Genomic DNA, 23,947 nt, shown 5'->3' with positions numbered 1-23,947 from the left:
ATAATCCAAATAATTTTATTTGGGCCATCCTGTGCATCACAAGACTCAGTATAATTTTTTTGTCATCAGAGCCCCTGAAAGGGTTGCATTCTCTTACCTTCCACCCCACTTTATTACACCTCTGACTCTCCTCCTACTCTTTTTTATTTTTCCCTTGCCATTCCTTTGTGTCTGGTCTTCTTGCTCAACCTGGAACATTTAGGAATGCTCCCACTTCATAGAACTATTGTGAGATATAGATGTATATATCTATAGATGTATATATCTTACACTTTGTTGTGATATGAATGGTATCTTTATATATACACACATCGCCTAAAGCTTCATTTTATTCATAGTAGGTCTTAATTAATATTGTATCATTACAATGTGGAGCCCCAATTTTTTTTTCCTTTCTCTTTATATTTTTACCACATCATGTGTTACGGGTACTGTTTTATAGAGATTTCCTTCCACTCTTTCCTCTGCCTAAATATTCTTTCCCCAGAAAGCTACATGGTCTTCAGCCTCACATCTTTACTAAAATCATCTTATCTATACGCCCCTCCTGTTCACACTGTATAAAATAGCACCTACAACACATGATGTAGTAAAACAATTAAGAGGCAAAACCCAAAAGTTACAGGGGCTCCAAATCATTATGAAATAATGTTAATTGTGACTTACTATGAATACAACATGGCTCTGAGAGGTTTATAAGCATTGGTCACCTAATCCTCACAACAGTTTATGAGATAACGTTATTAATCCCATTTTTTTAGACAAGAAATTTAAGATACATAGAATTTACTAACCTGCACTAACCTGTAACCTATGGTCACACAGCTGAAAACTGATGAAGCTACGGTGTGAATCCAGACATTTAAATTAGTAGCCAGTTTGTTTTTTTCATCCACAGTACCCCGTGTGGGTCATGCTAATCTTTCCATTTTTGTGTGTCTCGACCCCATCTTTCACTGATTCAGCAGTGTTTTGTGGAGCACCCACTCTGGGGTGTGGTGTAGGTATGGGAAAAAATAAGGGTAAGAGATTAATCTGGAAAAGTAGCCAGGGCTCAGATCACGTACCGCCTAGCAAGTGTTGTTCTAAGAGAACTTTAGGTGTTATTCTAAGTGTGATGAGAAGCCATGCGAGTGATCTGGCCACATTTGCCTTTTAAATGGAACAGTCTGAGAGCTGAGTAGAAAATAAACTGTAGGAGGCAGTAGAGGAAGCTGAAAGGTCAGTATGGAGGCTATTGGACCCATGGTGCATGGTGCCTTAGAGAAGGGTGCTTATAGTGAAATTGGTGAGAATCGGTTAGATCCACAGTGTGTTTTAGAGGAAAAACTGATGGCATTTGCTCGTGAATTGGACATATGTCACCCATGTTTTTAAAAATTTTCCCATGTTCTTCCATGATATGAATATTCCATGACTTATTTAGCCATTCTTCATACTTAAAGCATCTCTCCCTCCTTTTTTTTCTTTTTTAAATTAGAGTGTCTTAGAATGTTTGTGTTCATGGTTCTTTACACACATGTGTTTCTATAGGGTTATGAACTGGAAATGTTGAGTCACAGAGTGCACGAAAATTTAATCTTAACAGATACATTGACAAATAAGTCTCTAACCATGTGCAGTGATCAGCCTGTCCCAACTGATATTTCTTTACCTCACTCTTTAAAATGTGTTGCCAATGTGATTTCAATGTGACATTGAGCGGTGGCCCTCTTCCTGTTTTCCAGTGTGTCTGTAAGTTATACTGGATTCAACCTCACCGATACACTAATGATAAACTGATGCTTGTTCCATTACTGGCCTCCCCTTGTATAGTCTTTGAAATACCCAAGCAGATTCCCATTTGCTATTTGCTACTTACTGTCCTTTCTGGGCCAAGTTGAGAAAACCAGAGAGAGAGAGAGGAGGTGTGGTGATTTTCAAAGGAAATTGTAACTGCTGCATTTAGCTACCCTTGTAAATACCTGAATACATGGAGAGGCCCTCACAAGTTTGGTTATTTCCTTGTCAGGAAAGTGTCTTTTCACAGCCCTGGTACAAGGTCAGGCAGTGCCTTCAGGGGCTATTAAGCACAGGTTGTTCTGTAATTAACTGATTTGTTACAATACAGTAGTAAGGCATGTGTTTCCTCTAACCTTGAATATCACCCAGTACATAGGTACTCATTGACCTGTAAGTTGAGGGCTTTCAAGGAAAAGAGATAACTGTACCCAATAATCTCTCTTACCAAACCTCTACTATCTAACACACTCACTTATAGATTGCCTGTTGCAACAGTCTGTACACATTCTGATAAACACTGCTTTGGATACTTTCTAAACTTTCTCCCGTTAACCCTTTCGACCTCACATGCCTGGGAGCTAAGCAGGCTGGGATATATTATTCTAAGTTTACTTAGGTCAACCTGAGGAATGGAAAGGTTAATTGACTGGGCCAAAGTCATAAAACAAACTAGAAAAAGAGCCAAGAACAGAGTTCAGATCTCTGTAAATGTTTCCAGTCTACTGTGGGAAATGTTAATGAAGTATGTTTCTCTAACTCTGTACTGTTTTTTTCTACAATCTCATGCCCCAGGAGCAATTTTGCCTTTCTAATTGTTCTCAATTTGTATGTTTTCACATCATGGTATATACAGAAAATGACACTACTTGTATGAATCATGAGAGTAAATGAAGGGTGATGTCTGTGGTCCCAGGTGACAAGACTCAAGCTCTAGCCATCCCATCCTGCCAGACTATTCTGAAGAGTGGAGGCAACAGAACCACTGCCAACAGTAATCCATTTGGGTCAAACCAATAAAGAAGCATTCAATATCCCTATAAAGTTCAACTTCATGCATAGAACAACATTTCTTTGCTTAGGAAAAGATAGGAAGTATGGCACAACCTGAAGAATGGAGACTGCATGTGGGCCTGGGGATCTTCTAGGCCTGGGATTTGCGGTGACTCCTGACTGGAACTATAGGAGACCAGGAGTTTAGAAGAAGGAATTGGGCATTAGGGAAACATCCCAGATAAGTGAGGACAAGCTGAAGGACCATGAAAATGGCAGTGGAACAGAAAACAAGACCTGATTTTAAAGAAATTTCTTGGTAATTGGAGACCAGCCATGTAGAGTGTTATAGGAAAAATCAAGAAAGCCTTCAGGATAATAAGTCTTTTTTAAAATTCTCCCTAATGTTCCTTTCTCTATACTCTAACATATCATCTCAAATCTCATGTAGTGATCCTTTCAACACAAAAATTTGATCACACTGTATGTAAAAGGATCACACAATCCTTCAAAACTAGACCTCAAGAACAAGCCATCAAATTTTTCTCTCTCCACTACCTACCTCAAAACTTGACCTTCTAGCCATACAAAATAATGATCCTTCCTTTCCCAAACGGATCTCTTCTATAACTTGTAGATGGTCTTTGCTCTTCACTTTACCTTGTTCTCTGCTTGACAAACTCCTACTTAAGATCCTACTTGAATGTCACCCCCTCTGTAAAAATTTTCCCAAATTTACCAAGCATATAAACTTTCTCCCTCCCTTTTCTTCCCATAGAACCCTGCATTTCTGACATATTAAGTAATGATCTGCATAGGTTCTGTCTCTTCCATTGGACAATGGAATCCCCTCCTCCCAAGGTCAATGCTAAGATCCAACACCTAGCATCTAGCATAGTACCTGAAACAAAATACTGTGTTTTCCTAAAAAGAAGACCTAGCCAGAAAGTCAGCTCTAATGTGTCTTTTCGAGCAAAACTTAATCTAAGACCCACTCTTATTTTACTATAATATAAGACGGAGACTTATCTAACATAATACAAGACCGGGTCTTACATTAATTTTTGCTCCAAAAGACGCATTAGAGCCAATCGTCTGGCTAGGTTTTATTTTTGGGGAAACATGGTAGCCACTTTACAGGTGTTTGTTGAAAAAATTCAATAAATAAATATTCCATGCTTAACCATGTTTGAGAACTAAAAAAACTGATGAGTCATCCCATTCTCTAACATTCTGCTAGAAGTTGGCCTCAGTGATGCAATGCATGGGCTTAAAGTCATATATGATTTTGAGTCTCATTTTGACCTTAGATTTTAGGTGAGTTACTTAATATCTTAGAGCTTCCCTTCCCTCACCTGTAGGATGAATACAGGATCCAGTAAGGATCCAGTGTTAGCCTAATACTTGCCAAATGCCAGGGGCTTCAGTTCAACACTTCTTCCTTCTTGCTTTCCTTCAGTGAAGGTACTTCACACACTAATTAAAAATGATTCTTTTACTAGACATTATTCTCATTTCACTCTACTCTTTCATAAAGCTCACACATTTTTATAGCTATTTATCCATGTGAACATAGCACATTAATGTACATACATGTAGTTGTATCTTTATGTATATAAACCAAGTTTTTAAATGGCATACCCAAGAAATATATTATTGACACTAAATACTCCTAGAGATACAAAATATGGATGGCTAAAACTGAGTCTGATTATAGGAATAACCTGAGAATTAATATAATATGGAGGCTAAAACTTGGGCTAGGATTAAGAAACAAACTTGAATTCTGACAATACCCCTTACAAGAGTATCTAGCTTAAATTGGTTCAGTTTCTTCAACTGTATTATGGACATAATAAACGTACTTACCTCAAAAAGTTATTGTGAGGACTGAAAGAGACATGGAATATAAAGCACTTGGCACAGAGCCTAACACACGGTATATTCAATAGCTGTTATTTTTATGGTTCCAATCATTATTATTATTTCTCTGGCTTTCCCCCAAACCCGCTATTGTAGACTTCCAGGCCCATGACAATTTCACCCTCCTATTCTGAGCATCTCCACAGGGTGTCCCCAATATGCCTGTGAGCATGACATCCCACGTAGGGAACATAGAAAGGAGAAACAGGGGCTCTTGCTGAAGCAATGGTGTGACCACAGTAGCTGGGCGTGACCACCCAGGAAGCTCTATGACTCTCTTCTTAATCCCACTGGTGTCAACAATGCAGTCATCTCACCTTCCAACCCTCTACCATCCTTCTACCTTCTAAACACTTTCACAGCAGACACAGCTACCTCTAGACACTGCCACCTTATATTACCCTGCCACCTGAGTCTTGGGTATTTCCAGGGTACAACAGCTCTTGATGTGCCAAAGTAATACTGAGTTCTGTGCCAAAGTGGAAAAAGAATGCTTTGCCACCAGCTGTTGTGTTATACTCATGACATAGGCACAAAAATGGTTTTGTCTTCTGGCCCACTATTTTATAGGGTTTTAGTATGTGGGAAGTAGAGGTTCATAGTTTGGGGTAAAATCTGAAAGACTGAAAGGGTTCTTCTATTAGAACCACTCGTATTCTCTTTCCAATAACAGTCATGTTGCTAGACACAGCCAATTTGTTTGTTTTCTCTTTCCTTGGAAGAGAAAGTCACCCTAGTTAGCGCTCCTCAAACTTTCCCACCCAATTCCAATGCACAATGAACCTGAACCATTGTGTGTCTGGGAACAGAGCCAAAGATGGGCTGACAAGAGAGCAAAATCTCTTTGATATCTCATTGTTTATCTTAGAAAAAAAATCATATGAATTTGGCATCCTCTCCAGAGCATTATGTTAATGTAAAGTCATGGCATTCTTTCTGCAGAACTTTTAATCCATTTCATGGCTTTGAGTACCCTCTGGAATAGCACACCAACCACAACAAGGCTCAGATCTTATATCAGGATTCCAGATCAGCCTCGGAATAAGTGAGGTCTCTTCCAGGAGACTCCTTCTTTGTTAGTAGCTGGTGGGAAAGAGATTTCTGGTGTATTCTTTCCACTCATTTGTCAAACATGTCCTGATGTGGCTGAACCCCAGCAACAAACACAACTTAAGGTTAAATTTGACACCTTTGAACCCCAACAGATTTAAGCACTGCCTCAGAGACATCATCAAGAAACTCACTTTTTATCCTACCATCTGCCTGTGTATGTACCAGTTAAGTGTGATATCCTATCAGCTGAGTAGTCAAAAGCAGAAGGTTTGCTGTGCATGATTACTGATGGACACCACATTTCTTCAAAGTATGGGCATTCACAAGAGGAAGCATTTGTCTTAAAGATAATGACTTGCATGGAAGAATAGCTAGCTGTATATGAAGAAATTTGGGGTTATGCAAAGACATTCAGGGCCTTCCAGAAAATAAAACCCGTTCGATTATTTCCCTCCATGTACTTAAGCATATAAAAGTAATGGATCCATATAAATTATTGCATTCCATATTCACACCAATTAAAAAATTTCTCAGATCATTCAATCAACGGCCCATATGTGTTATAGTTCTAGAGATTCATTTCTTTCATAGATGCAAGTCAACCATATGCAGTAATATAGGCTGTGCCAGAAGTACCAAAATAGTCTTTGGAAATGAATGTCTCTGCATTGTGGCTCATAAAAATACCTGTTAATTATAAATGTATGTCAACTCAGCCCAGTGTTAGTTGAATGACGTAAAGCTAATTTCTGAAATGCAGGGAGATCAAGAGCTAAATGCAGTGGGCATAGACTTAATCGAAAAGTAATAAGGTTAGGTCATGTTACTATTACCTCCAAATTCATGTGGTTTTCCATGAAATAAGGGGAGCTCACTGCAGTCCTCTGAGACACAGAGGTTTATAACCCGCATGTTGGTTGTGCTTAAAAAGGCTAACCCACCATAAAAGGGAAAGGAGTGCTAATACAGACTGCACTGCAGATGAACCTTGAAACATCAGGCCTACTGAAAGAAGCCAGTCACAAAAGGACACATGTTACATGATTCTAGTTATATGAAATCTCCAAAATAGGCAAAGCCATAGGCAGAAACTAGATTAGTGGTTGTCGGGGGCCAAGGGAGGGGGGATGGAAAGTGACTGTTGATGGGCATGGGGTTTCTTTTTGGAGTGAAAACAATGTTCCAAAACTAGATAGTGGTGGTGATTCTACAACTGCAAATTGTGAATATACTAAAACCACTGAATTGTACCCTTCAAAGGTGTGATTTTTTTTTTTTTTTTTTTTTTTGTGGGTGAATATATCTCAGTAAATCTGTTATAAAGGGCAAAAGAAAAAAGGGTATGGTGCTAAGTAGAGCTTAAGAGTTTAGGAATGGGGAAAGATGAACCCTGGTAAAAAATGCAAAAGGTTTAATCACACCCAAAATGCTCCGAAAGGCTATCCTGGACCCATCCATTCCTGGACAAGCTTTTAGAATAAAGTCCAGAGTCATTCTTGAACCTCAGTTTTCATTTCCAATATCTAAAGGGCGACAGTCTTCGTCACTAAGATGTTTGCATTTCCTTTCTTTGTTTCTTTTTTTCCCCCTCATTTGATTTTCTAGTAATTTTGAGTCAGGTGGAGAGGAGTCCGCTGGCTCTGCTTGTACTGTTCATTATGGAAATTGATTTGACCCTCATTTGCATCTATTTGCGCTGTCATCAAGCTGATTTAGAAACCGAGGGTGGTTGCAACCTCCTCTGAAGCTGGCAGATTTGCTCTAAAAACAGAGCCCTGGAACTTTCCAACCAGCTCTGTAGAACTTGTTCTCTTGCCCTTTTGATTTCTGCGCAACATGGCAGAGTTTCAGAGAAATACAACTCGTGGTAAAGGAAAGAAAGGAAACCTTTGTTGCATTCTGCTATAAATAGCCTCCATTTCCTTGTCTTTTCTCCATGCTGCTAGTCAACTGTGCCATCGTGGACTGCATATCAGAAATAAATGCATTGGTCTTTGGAACCAATGGCCCCAGGCAAGCTCGCAAGCTGGTAACCGGCAGCAGAGGAGTTAAATCTTAAACAGTCCAACATGGCCTGTGCACAGCAATTATCCCTGCTGCACTGACCCATGGGTTCCTTACTAGCCCCAGGAAGGAACAAAGTACAGGACAGCAACCTGGGCCGATGTGCCAAGAGTAGTGATAAGAACCTAGGAGAGTGCAGACTTCACCCGGCTTAGCCATTCTTGTCTCTCCTCTTTCATTTCCCTTTCCTCTATAGCCCTGGGCTTATTCCTTACTTTCTGTCCAACTCCTCCTCACACCTGCTCTGTTTGGTCCTTTCAAATGTCCAGCAACAATCACCATCTTTAGCTTCCCTAAGCAACCTGTGCTTTCTTTTGTTTTCAGAATAGAAAGAGCTTTATTGCTGTTTATGATTGTAAAATATTGAATTCTCATTGTAAAACAAATTCAGTTTACATATAAAGGAAGGGAAGAGGGCATAGAAATTAGCTGTACTCTCACTACTCAGAAATTCAGCATGTTTCAAATATATAGTCTTCAAATTCAAAAAGACTTTTTTTCCCAAAGACAAATCTATATGAGATGTCTATTTTTCACTTAGAAATCCATCTTGTACATCTTTCTATATCAATAAGTATAGATCTACACTACCATTTTTAGCAATCTATATAAAAGTATCCATGATTTGCACACTTACTGTTTCTTCTTCACACACACACACAAACACACACACATATATTTTCATAGATAATGCATATATTCACAGTTTATTTTGCTTATCCCCAAATTTATTTATGAATCCCTCTCTATCCTTAAATTATCCAAGTTTCCTCAGTCCCACCTGACATCTGGGCTTCCTGCTGCCCCAAATTGCTCATCAGAAGGTACCAATTTTTCCATGTATAATGCGCTCCCATGTATAATGTGCACCCGTATTTTTGGCCCAAACTTTTAGGGGAAAAAATCTTTCGTTTTAATTTTTTAATTCAAATTTTTATTTTTTTACATTTAGGTACTTGTTTTTTGTATTATAAAGGGATTTTAGCATTTATTTTTTAGCATAACAAGAAATTTTATGTAACAGATAATTATAAAACACAAGAACAGATACAAGGTACAAGAAATTTTATGTACCAGTAAAAAATTTACAATATTTACCTATCGCAGAAGGCCAACAACTCTTCGTAGTTGCAAGTTTGTCGCAAATTCAACAAAACCGCTTATCGTATTCCAGGTATTAGTTTGCATACAGATATTGTTATTGAATTCTAGAGTTACACTTTTAACTTATAGCATAAATCAAAGAATTTAAAACATTTATATAGATATGGAATTAGTACTACCCATGTATAATATGTATCCTTATTTTTTCCCCTCATAAATTTGGACAAAAAAAGTATGCAGTATACACTGCAAAATACGACACCCATTCTAGGCTTTATTCTTCAAGACCCTATTCTACTTAATGATAATAGGAAAACTGTGAGAAATGTGAGCGAATGGGTTAATTGGTATAGTGGCTTTTATTTGGTTTCAACAGATCATTGGAGGATAAGTGGGCTTTAGAAATAACCGAAAATGGCATTTCCCCAAGTGTCACTCAAAATAAACTAGGGTGAAGTGCAAGGGTTAGAGGGAGCATTTGAAAATTCACTGGTCCCAGGAAGATCCAAGGTGGCAGAATGGATAAAGACAGTATCTGCTTTCTTCCATGAACACATTAAAATTCCAAATAAATTATAGGGCAAACAACCGGAAGAACCATCTAAAGTCTAACTGACCAGAAGTTTTATAAGTAAAGATATAAAGAAGAAGCCACATCAAGACTGGGAGGAGTCGTAAAGACACAAAATGGGCTGGTCCCATATCTCCGTGTGATGGTTGAGAATCAGGAGAAATATTTCAGCTGTGGGTTTCCCCTAGAGAGCAAGGGACTCCAGCCTCACACCAGGCTCCCCAGCCCAGAGTACTGGTGCCATGAAGAAGAGCCCCCACACATCTGGCTGTGAAAAACAAAGGGGATTCCCACCATCTGGGTGGGACAGAAGGCTGTGGGAAATCCAGACATCCTCTTAAATAGCCCGTGCACAGACTCATTCGCTTGCAGGCATTCACATTGCACTCCAGTGGAGGTACGGTGACTCAGGCTGTTGGAGGCATGTGGGGGCAGACTGAGATGAGTGGCTTTGGAGCCAGTGCAGGGGAATGGTGGCCATTTTCCCTTTGCGGGATCTTCTTTCCATACAGTGGGCAGGAAGGCAAGATCTTTCCCCCACAGGCCAAATCTGAATTTGATTGGTCTGGTGAGCTCTGCTGCTCCACCCTGCTGACCAATTGGGACTGTGCCCTATCCAACTCCTAATGCTGGAGGAGTTGAGAAAGAGCCGCTAGACCCATCTGCTTTGCATTCTTTCTTGGAAAACGAGTAAAGTTCATGAGCCCAAGCGTAGGGACGGTACTAGCTTTGGTGAGCTCTGAGACTTTTGCTGAGTAACTTCAGGCTCAGCACTGGCATCAACCAGAATCTATCTAACCTGTTGGACAAAATTGTTCCCACTCTAGAAATTCCTTGAGACCTTACCTCAAACGATTTACATACCTCATGAGGCTTTATCAGTGGCTAAACCTTAGTGAGCCGACAGGTGGCAGCAGGCCTCAGGCTATCCTGGCTTTTTGTGGCGCTATCCCAATCCTGGTACTGGTGGCAGCTATCCTCTGTATTCAATGTGGCCTCTTCCACGTATATCCAGGTTTAGCACAGCAAGTGAACAACCATGGATTTATTTGCTTCTACCAGGTAGTGTCTGGCTGGTCACAGGCAGTGAGTGACCTGGGCCTGCACCAGAGCCCCTCTGAAGAAGACCTAGAACCAACTACCTAGAGATTGGCTTCAGACAGCAGCAGAGCACTGCCCAATTAGCCCCTCAAGTGGCAAACACCAAGGGTGGTCTCAACAGGCAGCAGAGCCCACTGGGGTAAATCAGTGTATTAAGCCCCTACACAGCAGCCCATAAGCTGTGGACATGGCCAAACACCACAACCAATCAGCCTGAGGGCCAATGCCATCCACTGATGTGCCACAGCAATCAAGGCTCAACTATAACAGGAGGGCACACAACCCACATGACACCCCTGGAGCACCCAGCGCAGGTGAGCAGGGAGACTGTTCCAGGGCTCCACAGGGTACCTACTACATAAGGTCACCTGGCCAAGACTGAGAAATACAGCATATCTACCTAATACATAGAAACAAATACAGAAAGGAAACCGAAATGAGGCAACAAATGAAGGAAGCTCAAAGAACTTATTGAGAACTTCAACAAACAGACAGAAAGCATTAAAAAAAAAATGACATAGAAACCATACAAAAGAACCAGTCAGAAGTGAAGAATATAATAACTGAAATGAACAATGCACTAGAAGGAATTACCAGCAGACTAGATGGAGCAGAGGATCGAATCAGCGATTCAGAAAACAAGGTATCAGAAAACACCCAATCAGAACAGCAAAAATAAAAAAGAATCCAAAAAGGTGAGGATAGTTTAAGACAGCACTGGGACAACACGAGGCATAACAACATTCTCATCATAAGGGTACCGGAAGGAGAAGAGAGAAAGCAAAGGATTGAGAACATATCTGAAGAAATAATGACTGAAAACTTTCCTAACCTGACAAAAGAAGTAGACATACAAGTCAAGGAAGTGCAGAGAATCCCAAAATAATGAACCCAAACACGCCCACACCAAGATACACCATAATTAAAATGGCAAAGGTTAAAGACAAAAAGAGAATCCTAAAAGCAGCAAGAGAAAGGCAACTAGTAACTTATAAGGGAGCTCCCATAAGACTGTCAGTTGATTTCTCAACAGAAACTTTGAAGGCCAGAAAGGATTGGCACATAATATTCAAAGTGATAAAAAGAGTGACCTATAGCCAAGGGTACTTTCCCCGCAAAGCTATCATTTAAAATCAAAGGACAGATAAAGAACTTCACACACAAGAAAAAGCTAAAGTAGTTCATCTCTACCAAACCCATATTACAGAAATCTTAGAGGGACTTCTTTAAGACAGAAAAAAAATAAAAATATTGAAATTGTTAATAATAAAATGGCTATAGGTACATATCTAACAACAATTAACTTCAAGGTAAATAGATTAAATGCTCCAATCAAAAGACAATGGAAGGCTGAATGCACAAGAAAACAATACCCTTACATATGGTGACTACAAGAGACTCACTTCAGATTGAAACACACACAGACAGAAAGTAAAGGGATAGAAAAAGACATTTCATGAAAATAGAAACAAACAAGCAAACAAAAAAAGCCGGGGGAGCAGTACTTATACCAAACAAAATGGACTTTAAAACAAAAACTATAACAGAGACAAAGAAGGAGCCTGTTATCCCACTTCTGGGTATTTATCAAAAAAAAACCCCAAAACACTACTTGGATGGGACTCTGCATCAGCACAAGCAAGTTCATTGCAGCATTGTTTACAGAGGCCAAGATGTGGAGGCAGCCTGGGTGTCTATCGGTAGAAGAATGGATAAAGAGGAGGTGAAATATTGCTTAGCCATGGAAGAAAATAGGTTCTTCACATCTATGGCAGCATGAACAGACCTAGAGGGTATTGTGCTTTGTGGTGTATTTCAGGCAGAGAAAGACAGATACAATGTGATTTCACTAACATGTGGAATCTAGAAAAACAAAACAAACAAACGCATAGATACAGAGAACATTTTGATGGTTGCCAGATTAGAGGGGATTTGGGGGTGTGAGTGAAAAAAGGGGAAGGTACTAAGAAGCACAAATTGGTTGTCACAAAGTAGTGATGGGGATATAAAGTGAAGCATAGAGAGTATAGTCAATAATATGATAGTAACTCTGCATAGTGCCCGGTGGGTACTAGACTAGTAAGGGGGATCACTTCTTAAATTATATAAATGTCTATGCATACACCAGAAATTAATATAATATTGGAAAATGTCATCAAAATGGCAGTGTGAGGTGAGCCTCTGTAAAGCTCCCCTGGAATTTACAACTAATTTAACAACAATAACTCCACAAAGGACTGCCTACGCAGCAGACAGGCAAGATGAAGAGGCTCACTACTGAATTCACCTAAAGGTGGGAGAATTGCAGGAGCTGGAGAGGAGGGAAGGGAGAAGTGCAAAGACCGAACTGCGCAGGCGCAGGACGCAGACCTAGCTCAGTGCTCCAAGCTCGCTGCATCCCGGAACTACCTCAGCTGTGGGAGAGGGAAGAGCTCGGACTGCTAGGGCTCCGCTTACGGCCCACAGGGCTGAGGGGGCAGCATACAAAACCGCTGAACCCAACACTCACGGCAGAGACCTCGGAGAAAAGACTGAGGGAAGAAGGCTGAAAACAATGGTTTAAGCCCTCACTGCCGAGCGGAGAACGGAAGCCCTAGGCACTGAGACTAGCTTCTCCCTCCCTACCCTCCCAGAGCTCGCTCCACCCCTACATGCACGGTGCTAGAAGCGGAACAGTAGCAGTGTCAGATCAAAAGAACAGAATATTTGCTGTTCTGAGAACTGTGGACCGCAGACACAGATTCGCAGCCGAACTATTTCCGGCAAAGGGGAGGGAGCTTTGGAAGCGGGACTGGCTGTGGTGGTGGTCACTGCCATTGCTCTGGGCCACCTCTCACAACTCACCCCGCCCCTGGCCCCACCTATCTGGGTGGATCCCTGCAGGAGTAAACAGAACTGCTGAAACACATGGGTTCTGAATCTGGTGCAGAAAAAGCTTTGGAACTTCAAAAGCTCTCCGCATCCCCACAGGTACGTGGCGCCCTATGACCCAGGCAAACTGTTAACAGAGGAGAAGCCCATCTCCCAGGGAATCCCCCCATTGTGTGAGAAGCTGGAATAGTGCAGAGAAAACATAGCACTACTGTGTGAGAGAGGGGAAGAAAAGGCTGCAGTAGGAGAGAAAATAAAACATTCTACCAACAAGTATTGGAAAACAAAAGAAAGACCTCTTCCTATCAACCTGTTGCAGAAGCCACTCCTGTAGATGTCCAGGAAGAGAAATAATAAATCAGTAATTACCATGAATAACCAAGGCAACAAGACAGCTCAGAAAGAAAGTGAAAAGTCTCCAGAAAAAGAACTTACAGATATGGAAATATGTGACTTAAATGACAGAGAATTCAAGATTGCAGTTCTGAAAAAATTCAACGAGATGCAAGAAAACACAGAAAGGCAATTTAATGAACTCAGAAACACAATCAAAGAACAACATGAGCATTTTAGGAAAGAGATTGAAATTTAAAAAAAGAACCAAATAGAATTTCTGGAGATTAAGAACTCAATAGAAGAAATTAAGAATGAAATAACCAGTTTAGGTAGTAGAGTTGACCAGATGGAGGTAAGAATCAGTGACATCAAAGATAGAAACCTGGAAATTACACAGATGGAAGAATAAAGAGACTTGAGACTTAAAAGAAATGAAAGAGCTCTATCAGAAAGAGCAATATAAGAATAATGGGCATACCAGAAGAAAGAGAGAAGGCAACAGAGAATTTATTCAAACAAATTGTTGATGAGAACTTCCCAAACTGTGGACAGAACTGGATCCTCGAATCCAAGAAGCAAATAGAACACCTAATTACCTCAATCCCGACAGGCCTTCTCCAAGGCACATTGTATTGAAGCTGTCTAAAACCAACGACAAAGAAAGAATCCTCAAGTCAGCCAGGGAAAAGAAGACGGTAGCCTACAAAGGAAAGCCCATTAGATTATCCATCAGATTTTTCAGCAGAAACTCGACAAGCCAGAGGGAGTGGAACCAAATATTCAAACTATTGAAAGAGAGAAATCATGAGCCAAGAATAGTATATCCAGCAAAGATATCCTTTAGATATGAAGGAGGAATAAAGATCTTTCCAGACATACAGAAGCTGAGGGAATTTTTTAATACACGATCTGCACTACAAGAAATACTAAATGAGGCTATTCGACCACCATCAACAGGGACAATTTGTGGCAACATAAAAAGGGGGAGAGTAAAGGCCTGAACAGGTATATGGGAATGGAGAAAGTAAGCGTGCTGAAGAAACTGGAATACTCTAAATATCAAACTTTCTTTTACATAAACTTAAGGGTAACCACTCAATAAAAATCCAGAACTGAAATATATACTGTAATAAAAGAAGAAACAGAGGGAAACATCATAGAATACCACCACACAGAAATAATAGACAACAACAAAAAGGCAAAGAAACAATGGAGACACAGCCTTACCAGAAAACTAAAGATAGAATGACAGGAAATCCTCACGTATCAATAATCACCCTAAATGTAAATGAATTGAACTCACCAATAAAAAGGCACAGAGTAGCAGATTGGATCAAAAAACTAAACCCAACCATATGCTGTCTCCAAGAGACACATCTCAGCTACAAGGACAAGCATAGACTCAAAGTGAAAGGGTGGAAATTGACACTCCAGCAAATGGTACCCAGAGAAAATCAGGTGTAGCCATAATGATATCAGATGAAACAGACTTCAGGGTGATGGCATTTTTTAAAGAAATAGAACAAAAAATCATCAGATTTGTTTGGAACCACAAAAGACCCCGAATAGCCAAAGCAATTTTAAGAAAAAAGAACAGTTTTGGAGGTATCACACTCCCTGACTTTAGCTTGTACTACAGGGCTACAATAATCAAAACAGCATGGTATTGGCAGAAAAACAGACACATAGACCAATGGAATAGAATTGAGAACCCAGAAATAAAACCACATAAATATGGACAGATAATTTTTGACAAAGAAGCTAAAAACATACAATGGAGGAAAGACAGCCTCTTCAATAAATGATGCTGGGAGAATTGGATAGCCACGTGCAAAAGAATGAAACTGGACTGCTATCTGTCACCATGTACCAAAATTAATTCAAAATGGATCAAAGACTTAAGCATAAGACCTGACACAATAAACTGCATAGAAGAAAACATAGGTACTAAACTTATGGACCTTGGGTTCAAAGAGCATTTTATGAATTTGACTCCAAAGGCAAGGGAAGTAAAAGCTAAAATAAACAAATGGGACTATATGAAAGTTAAAAGTTTCAGCACAGCAAAAGAAACCATCAACAAAATAAAGAGGCAACCAACTGAATAGGAGAAGATTTTTGCAAACAGTGCCTCCGATAAGGGGCTAATATCCAAAATATACAAAGAACTCATGAAACTCAACAACAAAAAAATAAACAACCCAATTGAAAAATTGGCAGAGGACCTGAAGAGACATTTCTCCAAAGAGGACATACAAATGGCAAATAAACATATGAAAAAATGCTCAACATCACTTATCATCAGAGAAATGCAAATAAAAACCACAATGAGGTACCACCTCATCCCAGTCAGAATGTCTATCATCAAGAAGACAAATAGTAACAAGTGTTGGAGAGGCTGTGGAGAAAAAGGAACCCTCATACACTGTTGGTGGGAATGCAGACTGGTGCAGCTTTTATGGAAGGCAGTGTGGAGGTTCCTCAAAAAATTACGAATAGAATTACCATGTGCCCCAACAATCCCTCTCCTGGGTATCTACCCAAAAAATCTGAAAACATTTATCCGTAAAGACATGTGTTCTCCAATATTCATTGCAGCTTTGTTTACGGTGGCCAAGACATGGAAACAACAAAAATGTCCTTTGATAGATGAATGGATAAATACACAATGGAATACTATTCGGCGGTAAGAAAAGCCGATATAGGAACATTTGTGACAACATGGATGGATCTTGAGAGTATAATGCTAAGTGAAATAAGTCAGACAGAAAAAGCAGAGAACCCTATGATTTCACTGATATGTGGTATATAAACCAAAAACAACAAAAGAAGAAGACAAACAAATGAGAAACAAAAACTCATAGACAGAGACAATAGTTTAGTGGTTACCAGAGGGCAAGAGGGGGTTGGGGGAGTGGGAGATGAGGGTAAGGGGGATCAAATATATGGTGATGGAAGGAGAACAGATTCTGGGTGGTAAACACACAATGGGATTTATAGATGATGTAATACAGAATTGTACACCTGAAATCTATGTAATTTTACTAACAAATGTCACTCCAATAAATTAAAAAAATATATATATATAATATTGAATGTCAACTGTAGTTGAAAAATTAAAATACGGGGAAAAAGGCGAAGGGGGATAAGAGGCCCAAATTTCCAGGTATAAAACAAATAAGTCATGGGGATGTAATGTACAGCATGGGGAACATAGTCAATAATATTGTGACAGTGTGGTACAGTGTCAAATGGTTGCTTGACTTATTATTGTGATCACTTCTTTAGGTCTATAAATGTTGAATAACTATGATGTATATCTGAAACTAATATAATATTTTATGTTAACTATATTTTTAATAAAAATCTTACAAAAATGTTCACCAGTCCCTATTCCAGAGAGTTCAATGTGATTAGTCTGGAGTGGGGGCTGAAAACTGTCATTTAATAAGCACTCCATGTGATCAAATTTCAGAAACCCCAATTTTACCAAATATTTTAATCTTTCATATGAGGTATGAGAAGACCAAATTGATATAGTTTGTCATGTCTATGTGGACAATTAGGTGTAGGACTTGAGGTATTGTCTGTATTTCCCTATCTCTACATTTGTTATCTTTTCACTGCACCAGAGCGTCTTATTCCAAAGAGAAAAAAAAATAGAACAAAGGACATCCAAACAGAATAATGTAATAGGAAGGGCTTTCGCCTGGTACATAATGGCAATTCTGGAACTCAAAATGTGTTAATGAGAGACTGACTTTGAGACAAAAAGGGTTTTTATTGTCACTCAAATTATATATCACAGAAATGATTGTCTACATCGTGTTTGTGTGCATATATGGTTATATGTTGGTCTTAGAAAGAATATTTGAAGTCAAGCATGATTACAGAACCAATAGTATAAAGTAAAAGTTTGAAGACCTATTTCTTTAATTATCCCCAATGAGAAAAGAAAATACCAGAACTAATGCAGAAAGACTGAATCTACTAAAAGAAAAGTTTTTCTTTTATTTGAAGCTATCTTCATCCATGCGAAACTGTTTCAACAAGATTTTAAACTTTCACTGGCAACCTGTGTAGGCCAGAGCATACGTAGAAAGAGGATTATTACAGCGCTATTCAATAGGGAGCTACTTACCTGATCTGGTGGTCAACTCATTTGTGGTGTTTGTGTATGATGAGTACCTGGCAGAATTCTTTAATCCGAGACCTTATAAAGACAATAAAAGAGGTCATTTAAAATGCCTAACCTCTTGGAGTCGAACCTGTGATGGAAACCTTCCATTTTCCTAGAAGACATTTTCCTAGTGGCACAATTTCAGGTGGTACACTCTTTATTCTGGGAGGAGAAACACGCATATCGATTTTTGTGGTGCCTGTTATGGGTTGAATTGTTATGGGCTGCCAAATTCGCATATTGAAGTTTCAATCTTCAATATCTCAATATATGACTTTACTTGGATATAGGGTTGTTGCATAACTAATTAGGTAGGTTAAATGTGGGCACACTGGAGAGGGGGCCCGTTAATGCAATATAATTGGTTTCCTTATTAAAAAGGGAAATTTGGACACACAGACAGACATACACACAGGAAAAATTTCATGTGAAGATTGGAGTTATGTTGTCACGAGCCAATAAACTACTAAAAGCTAGAATAGAGGCCTAGAACAGACCCTATTCTAGAGACTTCACATGGATCATGACCCTGCTGACACCTTGTTCTTGAACTTTTGGCCCCCAGAACTACGCGACAATAAATTTCTGTTGTTTCAGTTACTCAGTCTGTGGGACTTTATTATGGCAGCCCTAGGACACTTACATAGTATTCTTCAGAACACAGCCTCTAACCAGAGGACGATTTTTAAGGCGAGGGCAATCCAAAAACCGGCTAATACCCATGGTATTCACCGGTTTGACCTGCAAAAGCTTAATGTATCTGGAGATCCTACTGCCAAAAGAAAAACAACTGAAACAAGATACTAATTCAGATTCTCTTGAAATAGAAGCTGATTCTTTCCCTCGGCCATTTCATGCTCCTTACATGGCTGCATGAAGAGGTGGAGAAGGGTCACTGTACCTGCAGGAATGACTGATCCTGAGTCATTGGATTGTTGCTCTCAAAGGAGGACCATGTATGGACCGGAGGCTGTCCCCTGGGACACCTTTTAGTACCTCATGACCCAATAGTATGAATAAATGGAGAAACCGAATCAACCTCCTCCCCACATTCTCCCCCGAAAGATATAATCCCCTGGGATGTAAAACTATGGCAATGGAGTTTCAGGTTTCCACCCACGTAGCCCAGGCTGCCTGAGGGGGATGACCCTGGAATGTGTGGGGGCAGATAATCTTGTTAGTGGTCAAACGAGGCCCCATGTCCAGCGACTAAAACAGGACTGACACAAATGAATATTTGATTATTTACTCTCTCTCTTTTTCCACTAGTGGCTAACATTTTAAGTTTCAGGTAGAAGAATGAAGGAATCAACAACAAGCTCTCAATGATGCAGTAGCAACTTTGTGTGTCTCCTGTGTTTGGGCCACAGAGAAGCAAAACCTACTCTTCTAATGGCCGTGATTCAAAGCTGTCTCTCTCTTCTTGAGTTCAGGCCATTCAATTTAATTCTACTCATTTTAATTCAAACCTGAAAAATAAATATATGTATACACACACACACACACACACACACACACACACACATATATATATATGTATATATATGTATATATATACATATATATATATATATATACACATATACATATCACAATATATTTATAGATAAATACATATCACCTACTATTATATAACATATTTATATATATAATTTACTATATATGCACATATATATAATTTACTACATGTGCTTGGTATTGTGAGATATTCAATGATGAGTAGTTGCTATCATTTTATTATTAGCATTTTCCATCCTCATTTTCACTTCCTCTTGCTCATCACTTCCTCTTGCTCTCTCATGTGTCTAGGTTTTCACTCTATGACTTGTTGGGGAAAACCTGATATAATGCTGTGCTCCTTCTATGTTTGGACCTCAGGAAACAAAATCTTTTTAACATTATTTATAAGAAAACACCCCTATTTTGCATGCATTCCAAGAAAGACATAATTTAATTGGTGTACAAATATCTAATAAATTCATCTCCACTGATGTTCTCTAAGGTACGGTAGGAATGGTAAGAGCTAACTTGATTACTTCTCCTTGGGACAATAGTTTGCTTTTGAGTATAATGCTATAAGATATTGGAGTCCATCATTAATATAACTCAAAGTTTTAGTAGAAAATAAGTTGGTAAAAAAACTCTGGGTAGAAGTGGTCCAGATGTTTTCCTTTGATTTTCATTTTGCTAGTAGGATTCTTTGTCTCAGTTACCTCATGGAGATTCTCCATTCAGAACTCTTCTTAGTAAAAATCCTTGGAGGATTCTGTTTTGCATCTGTAATCAGGAAGTAACTGGATCAAAGAGAGCAAAGTCTATGTGAAAGATGATGCCCAAGGGAATAGCCCAAACCCATTTATACAACTGTTGCATTAGGCTTCTTCCAGGGCACTTTTTTTGTAGAGCTTGTGCTCTATATTTTTCATACATGTATTGAGGTACAATTTACATATAATCAAATGCATTCTTTTTAGGTGTATGGTTCCATGCATTTTGATAAACTCATATACTTATGTAACCATACAAAAATAAAGATGCAGAATATTTCTATTACCCCATATTTCTGTGCCCCTCTGTAGAAAATCCCTTTCTCACTCCTAGCTCCTGGCAACCTCTTATCTGATGTCTGTCCTTTTAGCTTTGCCTTTTTCAGAAGGTTATATAAAGGGAATCATACAATATTGTAGCCTTTTAAGTCTGGCTTCTTTCAATTAGCATAATGCTTTTCAGAGTTCTCCATTCTGTTCCATGTTTTAGTACTTCATTCCTTTTTTATTGCTGAGTCGTATTTTATTGTATGGCACACCACAATTTGTTTAACCATTCACCAGCTGGTGGATATTTTAATTGTTTCAAGTTCTTGACAATTATGTATAAAGCCACTATAACATTTCCATATAGGATTTTGTGTAGACATGTATCTTCATTTCTCTTTGGTACATGCCAAGAAATGGATTGATGGCTTGTGTGGTAAGTGTATGTTTAACTTCACAGGAAACTACCAAACTGTTCTCTAAACGGCTGCACTATTTTGAATTTGCTCCAGCGATATATTCAAGTTTCAGTTTCTCCACATTATCGCTGACATTTGTTATTGCCATTTAAAAAAAAAAAAAGGTTAAGCCATTCTAATAACTATGTAGTGGTATTTCCTTTGTGGTCCTAATTTGCATTTCTTCCTGGCTAATGCTGTTGAACATCTTCTCGTGTACTTTTTTTTTTTCTGTCATCCATATATCTTCTCTTAGTAAACTGTCTGTTCAAGTGTTTTGCCTATTTTTTTAATTGGGTTGTTTGTTTCCTTATTATTGAGTTTTGAGATTTATGTATGGTGGCTATTCGTACTTTTTAAAATTATTGCCTTTTTTTAAAATACAAGTAATTCCCTTACAAATATTGTAACCCAAAAGGCACACATCCTCATTTCTTTCATCATCTTTTGAGGCTCATTCATTCACACCTCTTCTACTTCTCCTTCAATCTTTTAATCTCTTGTTTAAAGTACACATAATTTTATTTAGTTTTTAAGATTGTTATTAAAATATAGCTAACATACAGTATTATGTCAGTTTCTAGTATCAACCTTTTATTTTTAAAATTTTAATTGTGAGTCAGTTTAAAAGTTGTAGGAAAACATACTATCCTGCCTCCCTTCCTGGGAAATGACAAGGAAGTTATGGAGTGAAGGCAAGAAGGAATCCCTGTATCTGGCTTCATCTGGTACCAATTTAAATGTATGATATAAATCTTTATAAGACAAGGTGTAAGGGGCTGAAGCCCAAAAACGACGGCAGATTTATGATTAGGCCTTGGTCAGCCACATCATAGAAATGAGTACATTACGGGATATAGCATGAAACAACAATAAAAGTATGTTCTATAGGCAAGAAAAAACTGCTCTCCCTGCGCTGTTAAGTAGCTGCTGAGATGACTGGCAGTGAAACATGAGTGTTTTCAATTGAACAAAGTTAAATACAGGAGGGAGGCAATATACAACCAAAAGGGGCTTTTATTTATGGACTTCCTAATTATAAAATGGATAAAAAATGAGGCTTCTCTGGCCTACCTCAGAGCCTAGCATGGGCATACAGGCTGAGTTCAGATTTGTCTAAGTTGCTGCTGCCAATTTGTTTCCTTAGACTCTGGTTTCAAGTCCTCCTTCATTTAAAGAAAAAGTAACTTAAAAGGGAGAGTATAATCTCAGTGTGGCAAGACAGTGTTTTCCACCATACTCTTCTTTTAAAATAAATAACTGCTGTCAGGAAGAACTTCCCCAAAATATCCCACTGAGCCCCATGTTTCAGCATCTCATGATGGAGCCTCCACTTGCCTTTCTAATTGCAGGAAAAGTATTCAAGTGTACACTACACGCCCTAATGCTCTAATACAACTCCTCCTTTGCCATACAGATTGGGTCTATTTCATGAAAATGAGAGCTTCTTCTCTCTTGTATTACCAACTATGAAAATGTACGTTTTGCTGGCATAGGTTTCCCATTAGCTCCTGGTCACTACATTAGATATTCAAATACGGCAGGAAATCTGAGGTCATATTTACTCCAGATAAATAGCAATATACGCATCATATCGCATGTTCTATGTGAAAGGCCTATTGCAAGTTCTGCCTGGCTCACCTTTTTAGATCTCTCTCTCTATCCAGTTCATTTTTTTTCTATTCCAGTGGCCACAAGAGACACAGCTCAGGCCACGACTGTCTCTTACCGGGAGACTGTACCTGACTCCATCCCACATGACTCTGCTTACATACTGTCTTACCCCATCCAATCCATTCTCCACACTACACTGGAGTGATACTTCTAGAATGCAAAATGAATGAATCATGTCATTCCCCTACTTAACACTCATCAAAAACGTCCCAGTGCCATTAAGATACTCCAAGCTCTTCAGAATGCCCTTTGTACCCTGGCAGCCTGCCTTCATTTCCTGTCTACTCTTTCATCCTCTTGTCCTTCCCAATTTATGTTCAAATTAAGAAACGTGTACTTTTCTACTTTTTGAACATAATTGTACTCCTATTTACCAAACTCTTAGTGACCATTTGTTTTGCACTTTAAATATCATTCATCAAAGATTTTTCTACCCCTTGATGAATAACACCAAGTGCCCCTTCTATGAGTTCACATTGTATCTGGCAGATTGTTGTACCTATCACACTTTATCACAAGTGATGATTTAACTCTCTGATTCCTATGCTAGACTGTAAAAAAAGAAGTGAGCTTTCTGATCTTATTCACCTTTTTATTCCCAACACCTAGCACAACAACTTGCATATCAATTTGTTGAATGGATGGATGGATGGATGGATGGATGGATGGATGGATGGATGGATGACTGGATGGGGATGAGCCTGGTAGAGAGCTTGGTAAAGAAAGTGGATGAAGGATAGTACCCCCCTATAAAGTGACGATGATAAAAATACCAACCTTGTATCATTGCTGTGAAGATTTAATGAGATATTTATCATATGTAAAGCACTTAGAATTGTGTCTGACATGTTATAAGCACACCTCCAAAAAATGTCAGCCATTACTAATAGCAATAATATGTTCTCAAGACGTGTGACAAATGAATGGATGAAACATTAAAAAAAAAAAGCAAAAAGGATAATTCAGCAATAAAATCTAGATAAGTTCTTGTTGGCATCTTTAGCCTGCTTTTGAGATTTCCTGACAATGTCCACCACCTGTGGTCCCAACTCAGCCACATTCAGCAGTCAGTAATAAAGTATAATGGAGTACCCTCTGCCCTAGGATCCAAGTTCAACCCTTATTACTAGAGTTGTTTCTGCCAAACTTCTAACCTCTTAAACTCTGAACCCTGCCCGTCTTCTGAGATCTACGAGTATGACACCTTCTTGCTCTTCCTTATAGTAATTGACTTTCTGACCACGCAGATCTCTTGCCTGCCTACACTGGTGGTACCTGATTATTTGGGCTTCTGCTCCAGACCCTT

Source organism: Rhinolophus hipposideros (genome assembly GCF_964194185.1).
Source record: "Rhinolophus hipposideros genome assembly, chromosome: 1".
Taxonomy (NCBI): Eukaryota; Metazoa; Chordata; class Mammalia; order Chiroptera; family Rhinolophidae; genus Rhinolophus; species Rhinolophus hipposideros.
The sequence above is the reverse complement of the archived record's forward strand: the minus strand, read 5'-3'. Positions refer to the sequence as shown.